Raw genomic sequence first — 11,745 nt, forward strand, 5'->3', positions numbered from 1 at the left:
CAATCTTATGCTTCCACGACTATCGCTACCGCTTAGTGATAAAGTAAAGCATTACAGCGCGATTGCATTGCATACAATAAAGCGACAACCATATGGCTCCTGCCAGTTGTCGATAACTCGGTTACAAAACATGATCATCTCATACAATAAAATTTAGCATCATGTCTTGACCATATCACATCACAACATGCCCTACAAAAACAAGTTAGACGTCCTCTACTTTGTTGTTGCAAGTTTTACGTGGCTGCTACGGGCTTAAGCAAGAACCAATCTTACCTACGCATCAAAACCACAATGATAGTTTGTCAAGTTGGTGCTGTTTTAACCTTCGCAAGGACCGGGCGTAGCCACACTCGGTTCAACTAAAGTTGGAGAAACTGTCACCCGCAAGCCACCTATGTGCAAAGCACGTCGGGAGAATCGGTCTCGCGTAAGCGTACGCGTAATGTCAGTCCGGGCCGCTTCGTCCAACAATACCGCCGAACCAAAGTATGACATGCTGGTAAGCAGTATGACTTATATCGCCCACAACTCACTTGTGTTCTACTCGTGCATATAACATCAACATATATAACCTAGGCTCGGATGCCACTGTTGGGTTTCGTAGTAATTTCAAAAAAATTCCTACGCACACGCAAGATCATGGTGATGCATAGCAACGAGAGGGGAAGAGTGTGATCTACGTATCCTTGTAGATCGACAACGGAAGCATTAACTTGGTTGATGTAGTCGTACGTCTTCACGGCCCGACCGATCAAGCACCGAAACTACGGCACCTCCGAGTTCTAGCACACGTTCATCTCGATGACGATCCCCGGACTCCGATCCAGCATAGTGTCGGGGAAGAGTTCTGTCAGCACGACGGCGTGGTGACGATCTTGATGTACTACTGTCGCAGGGCTTCGCCTAAGCACCGCTACAATATTATCGAGGACTATGGTGGAAGGGGGCACCGCACACGGCTAAGAATATGATCACGTGGGTCAACTTGTGTCTCTAGGGTGCCCCTTGCCTCCGTATATAAAGGATCCAAGGGGGGGTGCGGCCGGCCCTAGTAGGAGGCGCGCAGGAGGAGTCCTACTCCTACCGGGAGTAGGACTCCCCTCCCTTTCCTTGTCCAAGTAGGAGAGGGGGAAGGAGAGAAGGAAAAGGGGGGGCGCCGCCCCTCCCTCCTTGTCCAATTCAGACTAGGGGGAGAGGGGGCGCGCGGCCTACCCTCGCAGCCCCTCCTCTTCTCCACTTTAGGCCCATGAGGCCCATTAACCCCCCGGGGGGTTTCGGTAACCCCCCGGTGCTCCGGTTTTATCCGAAACTTCCCCGGAACACTTCCGGTGTCCGAATATAGCTGTCCAATATATCAATCTTTATGTCTCGTCCATTTCGAGACTCCTCGTCATGTCCGTGATCACATCCGGGACTCCGAACTAACTTCGGTACATCAAAACTCATAAACTCATAATATAACTGTCATCGAAACCTTAAGCGTGCGGACCCTACGGGTTCGAGAACAATGTAGACATGACCAAGACATGTCTCCGGTCAATAACCAATAGCGGAACCTGGATGCTCATATTGGCTCCTACATATTCTACAAAGATCTTTTATCGGCCAGACCGCATAACAACATACGTTGTTCCCTTTGTCATCGGCATGTTACTTGCCCAAGATTCGATCGTCGGTATCCCATACCTAGTTCAATCTCGTTACCGGCAAGTCTCTTTACTCGTTCTGTAATACATCATCTCACAACTAACTCATTAGTTGCAATGCTTGCAAGGCTTATGTGATGTGTATTACCGAGAGGGCCCAGAGATACCTCTCCGACAATCGGAGTGACAAATCCTAATCTCGAAATACGCCAACCCAACATGTACCTTTGGAGACACCTGTAGAGCACCTTTATAATCACCCAGTTACGTTGTGACGTTTGGTAGCACACAAAGTGTTCCTCTGGCAAACGGGAGCTGCATAATCTCATAGTCATAGGAACATGTATAAGTCATGAAGAAAGCAATAGCAACATACTAAACGATCGGGTGCTAAGCTAATGGAATGGGTCATGTCAATCAGATCATTCACCTAATGATGTGATCCCGTTAATCAAATAACAACTCTTTGTCCATGGTTAGGAAACATAACCATCTTTGATTAATGAGCTAGTCAAGTAGAGGCATACTAGTGACACTCTGTTTGTCTATGTATTCACACATGTATTATGTTTCCGGTTAATACAATTCTAGCATGAATAATAAACATTTATCATGATATAAGGAAATAAATAATAACTTTATTATTGCCTCTAGGGCATATTTCCTTCAGTCTCCCACTTGCACTAGAGTCAATAATCTAGTTTACATCACCATGTGATTTAACACTAATAGTTCACATCTTTATGTGATTAGTTCTCATCTTCATGTGACCAACACCCAAAGGGTTTACTAGATTCAGTGATCTAGTTCACATCGCTATGCGATTAACACCCAAAGAGTACTAAGGTGTGATCATGTTTTGCTTGTGAGAGAAGCTTAGTCAACGGGTCTGCCACATTCAGATCCGTATGTATTTTGCAAATTTCTATGTCAACATTGCTCTGCACAGAGCTACTCTAGCTAATTGCTCCCACTTTCAATATGTATCCAGACTGAGACTTAGAGTCATCTGGATTAGTGTCAAAACTTGCATCGACGTAACCCTTTACGACGAACCTTTTTGTCACCTCCATAATCGAGAAACATATCCTCATTCCACTAAGGATAATTTTGACCGCTGTCCAGTGATCTACTCCTAGATCACTATTGTACTACCTTGCCAAAATCAGTGTAGGGTATACAATAGATCTGGTACATAGCATGGCATACTTTATAGAACCTATGGCTGAGGCATAGGGAATGACTTTCATTCTCTTTCTATCTTCTGTCGTGGTCGGGTTTTGAGTCTTACTCAATTTCACACCTTGTAACACAGACAAGAACTCTTTCTTTGACTGTTCTATTTTGAACTACTTCAAAATCTTGTCAAGGTATGTACTCATTGAAAAAAACTTATCAAGCGTCTTGATCTATCTCTATAGATCTTGATGTTCAATATGTCAGCAGCTTCACCGAGGTCTTTCTTTGGAAAATTCCTTTCAAACACTCCTTTATGCTTTACAGAATAATTCTACATTATTTCCGATCAACAATATGTCATTCACATATACTTATCAGAAATGTTGTAGTGCTCCCACTCACTTTCTTGTAAATACAGGCTTCATCGCAAGTCTGTATAAAACTATATGCTTTGATCAACTTATCAAAGTGTATATTCCAACTCCGAGATGCTTGCACCAGTCCATAGATGGATCGCTGGAGCTTGCATATTTTGTTAGCACCTTTAGGATTGACAAAACCTTCTGGTTGTATCATATACAACTCTTTTTTAATAAATCTATTAAGGAATGCAGTTTTGTTTATCCATTTGCCAGATTTCATAAAATGCGGCAATTGCTAACATGATTCGAACAGACTTAAGCATAGATACGAGTGAGAAACTCTCATCGTAGTCAACACCTTGAACTTGTCGAAAACCTTTTGCGACAATTCTAGCTTTGTAGATAGTAACACTACTATCAGCGTATGTCTTCCTCTTGAAGATCCATTTATTCTCAATTGCTTGCCGATCATCAGGCAAGTCAACCAAAGTCCATACTTTGTTCTCATACATGGATCCCATCTCAGATTTCATGGCCTCAAGCCATTTTGCGGAATCTGGGCTCACCATCGCTCCTTCATAGTTCGTAGGTTCGTCATGGTCAAGTAGCATGACCTCCAGAACAGGATTACCGTACCACTCTGGTGCGGATCTCACTCTGGTTTACCTACGAGATTCGGTAGTAACTTGATCTGAAGTTACATGATCATCATCATTAGCTTCCTCACTAATTGGTGTAGTAGTCACAGGAACAGATTTCTGTGATGAACTACTTTCCAATAAGGGAGAAGGTACAATTACCTTATCAAGTTCTACTTTCCTCCCACTCACTTCTTTCGAGAGAACCTCCTTCTCTAGAAAGGATCCATTCTTAGCAACGAATGTCTTGCCTTTGGATCTGTGATAGAAGGTGTACCCAACAGTAACTTTTTTGGGTATCTATGAAGACACACTTTTCCGATTTGGGTTTGAGCTTATCAGGATGAAACTTTTTCACATAAGCATTGCAACCCCAAACTTTAAGAAACGACAACTTTGGTTTCTTGCCAAACCACAGTTCATACGGTGTCGTCTCAATAGATTTAGATGGTGCCCTTTTAACGTGAATGCAGCTGTCTCTAATGCATAACCCCAAAATGACAGTGGTAGATCGGTAAGAGACATCATAGATTGCACTGTATCCAATAAAGTACGGTTATGACGTTCGGACACACCATTATGCTGTGGTGTTCCATGTGGCATGAGTTTGTGAAACTATTCCACATTGTTTTAATTGAAGACCAAACTCGTAACTCAAATATTTGTCTCCGCGATCAGATCGTAGAAACTTTATTTTCTTGTCACGATGATTTTCCACTTCACTCTGAAATTCTTTGAACTTTTCAAATGTTTCAGACTTATGTTTCATCAAGTAGATATACCCATATCTGCTCAAATCATCTATGAAGTTCAGAAAATAACGATACTTGCCGTGAGCCTTAACACTCATCGGACCGCATACATCAGTATGTATTATTTCCAATAAGTCACTTGCTCGCTCTGGAGAACGGAGTCTTAGTCATCTTGCCCATGAGGCATGGTTCGCAAGCATCAAGTGATTCATAATCAAGTGATTCCAAAATCCCATCAGCATGGAGTTTCTTCATGCGCTTTACACCAATATGACCTAAACGGCAGTGCTACAAATAAGTTGCACTATCATTATTAACTTTGCATCTTTTGGTTTCAATATTATGATTATGTGTATCACTACGATCGAGATCCAACGAACTATTTTCATTGGGTGTGTAACCATATAAGGTTTTATTCATCTAAACAGAACAACAATTTATTCTCCTACTTAAATGAATAACCGTATTACAATAAACATGATCAAATCATATTCAAGCTTAACGCAAACACCAAATAACACTTATTCAGGTTCAACACTAATCCTGAAAGTATAGGGAGTGTGCGATGATGATCATATCAATCTTGGAACCACTTCCAACACACATCGTCACTTCACCCTTAACTAGTCTCTGTTTATTCTGCAACTCCCGTTTCGAGTTACTAATCTTAGCAAATGAACTAGTATCAAATATTGAGGGGTTGCTATAAACACTAGTAAAGTACACATCAATAACATGTATATCAAATATACTTATGTTCACTTTGCCATCCTTCTTATCTGCCAATCACTTGGGATAGTTCCGCTTCCAGTGACCAGTCCCTTTGCAGTAGAAACACTTAGTCTCAGGCTTAGGACCAGACTTGGGCTTCTTCACTTGAGCAGCAACTTGCTTGCTGTTCTTCTTGAAGTTCTCATTCTTCCCTCTGCCCTTTTCTTGAAACTAGTGGTCTTGTCTACCATCAACACTTGATGTTTTTCTCGATTTCTACCTTCGTCAATTTCCGCATTACGAAGAGCTTGGGAATCGTTTCTGTTATCCCTTGCATATCATAGTTAATCACAAAGTTCTACTAACTTGGTGATGGTGACTAGAGAATTCTGTCAATCACTATCTTATCTGGAAGATTAACTCCCACTTGATTCAAGCGATTGTAGTACTCAGACAATCTGGGCACATGCTCACTAGTTGAGCGATTCTCCTCCATCTTTTAGCTATAGAACTTGTTGGAGACTTCATATCTCTCAACTCGGGTATTTGCTTGAAATATTAACTTTAACTCCTGGAACATCTCATATGCTCCATGACGTTCAAAACGTCTTTGAAGTCCCGATTCTAAGCCATTAAGCATGGTGCACTAAACTATCAAGTAGTCATCATATTGAGCTAGCCAAACGTTCATAACGTCTGCATCTGCTCCTGCAATAGGTCCGTCACCTAGCGGTGCATCAAGGACATAATTCTTCTGTGCAGCAATGAGGATAAACCTCAGATCACGGATCCAATCCGCATCATTGCTACTAACATCTTTCAACACAATTTTCTCTAGGAACATATCAAAATAAACACAGGGAAGCGACAACGCGAGCTATTGATCTACAACATAATTTGCAAAATACTACCAGGACTAAGTTCATGATAAATTTAAGTTCAATTAATCATATTACTTAAGAACTCCCACTTAGATAGACATCCCTCTAATCCTCTAAGTGATTACGTGATCCAAATCAACTAAACCATGTCCGATCATCACGTGAGATGGAGTAGTTTCATTGGTGAACATCACTATGTTGATCATATCTACTATATGATTCACGCTCGACCTTTCGGTCTCCGTGTTCCAAGGCCATATCTGTATATGCTTGGCTCGTCAAGTATAACCTGAGTATTTCGCGTGTGCAACTGTTTTGCACCCATTGTATTTGAACGTAGAGCCTATCATACCCGATCATCACGTGGTGTCTCAACACGAAGAACTTTCGCAATGGTGCATACTCAGGGAGAACACTTCTTGATAATTAGTGAGAGATCATCTTATAATGCTACCGTCAATCTAAGCAAGATAAGATGCATAAAAGATAAACATCACATGCAATCAATATAAGTGATATGATATGCCATCATCATCTTGTGCTTGTGATCTCCATCTTCGAAGCACCGTCGTGATCACCATCGTCATCGGCGCAACACATTGATCTCCATCGTAGCATCGTTGTTGTCTCGCCAATCTTATGCTTCCACGACTATCACTACCGCTTAGTGATAAAGTAAAGCATTACAGCGCGATTGCATTGCATACAATAAAGCGACAACCATATGGCTCCTGCCAGTTGTCGATAACTCGGTTACAAAACATGGTCATCTCATACAATAAAATTTAGCATCATGTCTTGACCATATCACATCACAACATGCCCTACAAAAACAAGTTAGACGTCATCTACTTTGTTGTTGCAAGTTTTACGTGGCTGCTACAGGCTTAAGCAAGAACCAATCTTACCTACGCATCAAAACCACAACGATAGTTTGTCAAGTTGGTGCTGTTTTAACCTTTGCAAGGACCGGGTGTAGCCACACTCGGTTCAACTAAAGTTGGAGAAACTGTCACCCGCAAGCCACCTATGTGCAAAGCAAGTCGGGAGAACCGGTCTCGTGTAAGCGTACGCGTAATGTCGGTCCAGGCCGCTTCCTCCAACAATACCGCCGAACCAAAGTATGACATGCTGGTAAGCAGTATGACTTATATCGCCCACAACTCACTTGTGTTCTACTCATGCATATAACATCAACATATATAACCTAGGCTCGGATGCCACTGTTGGGTTTCATAGTAATTTCAAAAAAATTCCTACGCACACGCAAGATCATGGTGATGCACAGCAACGAGAGGGGGAGAGTGTGATCTACGTACCCTTGTAGATTGACAACGGAAGCGTTAACTTGGTTGATGTAGTCGTACGTCTTCATGGCCCGACCGATCAAGCACCGAAACTACGGCACCTCCGAGTTCTAGCACACATTCAGCTCGATGACGATCCCCGGACTCCGATCCAGCAAAGTGTCGGGGAAGAGTTCTGTCAGCACGACGGCGTGGTGACGATCTTGATGTACTACTGTCGCAGGGCTTCGCCTAAGCACCGCTACAATATTATCGAGGACTATGGTGGAAGGGGGCACCGCACACGGCTAAGAATATGATCACGTGGATCAACTTGTGTCTCTAGGGTGCCCCTTGCCTCCGTATATAAAGGATCCACGGGGGGTGCGGCCGGCCCTAGTAGGAGGCGCGCAGGAGGAGTCCTACTCCTACCGGGAGTAGGACCCCCCTCCCTTTCCTTGTCCAAGTAGGAGAGGGGGAAGGAGAGAAGGAAAAGGGGTTGCGCCGCCCCTCCCTCCTTGTCCAATTCGGACTAGGGGGAGAGGGGGCGTGCGGCCTGCCCTGGCAGCCCCTCCTCTTCTCCACTTTAGGCCCATGAGGCCCATTAACCCCCCGGGGGGTTCCGGTAACCCCCCGGTGCTCCGGTTTTATCCGAAACTTCCCCGGAACACTTCCGATGTCCGAATATAGCCGTCCAATATATCAATCTTTATGTCTCGACCATTTCAAGACTCCTCGTCATGTCTGTGATCACATCCGGGGCTCCAAACTAACTTCGGTACATCAAAACTCATAAACTCATAATATAACTGTCATCGAAACCTTAAGCGTGCGGACCCTACGGGTTCGAGAACAATGTAGACATGACCGAAACATGTCTCCGGTCAATAACCAATAGCGGAACCTGGATGCTCATATTGGCTCCTACATATTCTACGAAGATCTTTTATCGGTCAGACCGCATAACAACATACGTTGTTCCCTTTGTCATCGGCATGTTACTTGCCCGAGATTCGATTGTCGGTATCCCATACCTAGTTCAATCTCGTTACCGGCAAGTCTCTTTACTCGTTCCGTAATACATCATCTCACAACTAACTCATTAGTTGCAATGCTTGCAAGGCTTATGTGATGTGTATTACCGAGAGGGCCCAGAGATACCTCTCCGACAATCGGAGTGACAAATCCTAATCTCGAAATACGCCAACCCAACATGTACCTTTGGAGACACCTGTAGAGCACCTTTATAATCACCCAGTTACGTTGTGACGTTTGGTAGCACACAAAGTGTTCCTCCGGCAAACGGGAGTTGCATAATCTCATAGTCATAGGAACATGTATAAGTCATGAAGAAAGCAATAGCAACATACTAAACGATCGGGTGGTAAGCTAATGGAATGGGTCATGTCAATCAGATCATTCACCTAATGATGTGATCCCGTTAATCAAATAACAACTCTTTGTCCATGGTTAGGAAACATAACCATCTTTGATTAACGAGCTAGTCAAGTAGAGGCATACTAGTGACACTCTGTTTGTCTATGTATTCACACATGTATTATGTTTCCGGTTAATACAATTTTAGCATGAATAATAAACATTTATCATGATATAAGTAAATAAATAATAACTTTATTATTGCCTCTAGGGCATATTTCCTTCAAGTACATCACAGAAACCAGTTTCTGTGACACCTACACCAATTAGTGAGGAAGCTAATGATAATGATCATGAAACTTCAGAACAAGATACTACTGAACCTCGTAGATCAACCAGAGTAAGATCCACGCCAGGGTGGTACGGTAATCCTGTTCTGGAAGTCATGCTACTAGATCATGATGAACCTACGAACTATGAAGAAGCGATGGTGAGTCCAGATTCCGCAAAATGGCTTGAAGCCATGAAATCTGAGATGGGATCCATGTATGAGAACAAAGTATGGACTTTGGTTGACTTGCCCAATGATCGGCAAGCGATTGAGAATAAATGGATCTTCAAGAAGAAGACTGACGCTGACGGTAATGTTACTGTCTACAAAGCTCGACTTGTCGCAAAAGGTTTTCGGCAAGTTCAAGGGATTGACTACGATGAGACCTTCTCACCCATAGCGATGCTTAAGTCTGTCCGAATCATGTTAGCAATGGCCGCATTTTATGATTATGAAATTTGGCAAATGGATGTCAAAACTGCATTCCTGAATGGATTTCTGCAAGAAGAGTTGTATATGATGCAGCCGGAAGGTTTTGTCGATCCAAAGGGAGCTAACAAAGTGTGCAAGCTCCAGTGATCCATTTATGGACTGGTGCAAGCCTCTCGGAGTTGGAATAAACACTTTGATAGTGTGATCAAAGCATTTGGTTTTATACAGACTTTTGGAGAAGCCTGTATTTACAAGAAAGTGAGTGGGAGCTCTGTAGCATTTCTGATATTATATGTAGATGACATATTACTAACCGGAAAAGATATAGAATTTCTGGATAGCATAAAAGGGTACTTGAATAAAAGTTTTTCAATGAAAGACCTCGGTGAAGCTGCCTACATATTGGGCATCAAGATCTATAGAGACAGATCGAGACGCTTAATTGGACTTTCACAAAGCACATACCTTGACAAAGTTTTGAAAAAGTTCAAAATGGATCAAGCAAAGAAAGGATTCTTGCCTGTGTTACAAGGTGTGAAATTGAGTAAGACTCAAAGTCCAACCAATGTAGAAGATAGAGAGAAAATGAAAGATGTTCCCTATGCTTCAGCCATAGGCTCTATCATGTATGCAATGTTGTGTACCATACCTGATGTGTGTCTTGCTATAAGTCTAGCAGGGAGGTACCAAAGTAATCCAGGAGTGGATCACTGGACAGCGGTCAAGAACATCCTGAAATACCTGAAAAGGACTAAGGATATGTTTCTCATATATGGAGGTGAGAAAGAGCTCATCATAAATGGTTACGTTGATGCAAGCTTTGACACTGATCCGGACGATTCTAAATCGCAAACCGAATACGTGTTTACATTAAACGGTGGAGCTGTTAGTTGGTGCAGTTATAAACAAAGCGTTGTGGCGGGATCTACATGTGAAGCGGAGTACATAGCTGCTTCGGAAGCAGCAAATGAAGGAGTCTGGATGAAGGAGTTCATATCCGATCTAGGTGTCATACCTAGTGCATCGGGTCCAATGAAAATCTTTTGTGACAATACTGGTGCAATTGCCTTGGCAAAGGAATCCAGATTTCACAAGAGAACCAAGCACATCAAGAGACGCTTCAATTCCATCCGAGATCTAGTCCAGGTGGGAGACATAGAGATTTGCAAGATACATACGGATCTCAATGATAGCAGACCCGTTGACTAAGCCTCTTCCACGAGCAAAACATGATCAGCACCAAAGCTCCATGGGTGTTAGAATCATTACTGTGTAATCTAGATTATTGACTCTAGTCCAAGTGGGAGACTGAAGGAAATATGCCCTAGAGGAAATAATAATGTTATTATTTTATTTCCTTATATCATGATAAATGTTTATCATTCATGCTAGAATTGTATTATCCGGAAACATAATACTTGTGTGAATACATAGACAAACCAAACGTCACTAGTATGCCTCTACTTGACTAGCTCGTTAATCGAAGATGGTTATGTTTCCTAACCATAGACATGTGTTGTCATTTGATTAATGGGATCACATCATCAGGAGAATGATGTGATTTACATGACCCATTCCATTAGCTTAGCACCCGATCGTTTAGTATATTGCTATTGCTTTCTTCATGACTTATACATGTTCCTATGACTATGAGATTATGCAACTCCCGTTTACCGGAGGAACACTTTGTGTGCTACCAAACGTCACAACATAACTGGGTGATTATAAAGGAGCTCTACAGGTGTCTCCAAAGGTGAATGTTGGGTTGGCGTATTTCGAGATTAGGATTTGTCACTCCGATTGTCGGAGAGGTATCTCTGGGCCCTCTCGGTAATGCACATCACATAAGCCTTGCAAGCATTACAACTAATGAGTTAGTTGCGAGATGATGTATTACAAAATGAGTAAAGAGACTTGCCGGTAACGAGATTGAACTAGGTATTGAGATACCGACGATCAAATCTCAGGCAAGTAACATACCGATGACAAAGGGAACAACGTATGTTGTTATGCGGTCTGACCGATAAAGATCTTCGTAGAATATGTAGGAGCCAATATGAGCATCCAGGTTCCGCTATTGGTTATTTACTGGAGACGTGTCTCGGTCATGTCTACATTGTTCTCGAACCCGTAGGGTCCGCACGCTT

Source organism: Triticum dicoccoides, chromosome 2A (assembly GCF_002162155.2).
Source record: "Triticum dicoccoides isolate Atlit2015 ecotype Zavitan chromosome 2A, WEW_v2.0, whole genome shotgun sequence".
NCBI lineage: Eukaryota > Viridiplantae > Streptophyta > Magnoliopsida > Poales > Poaceae > Triticum > Triticum dicoccoides.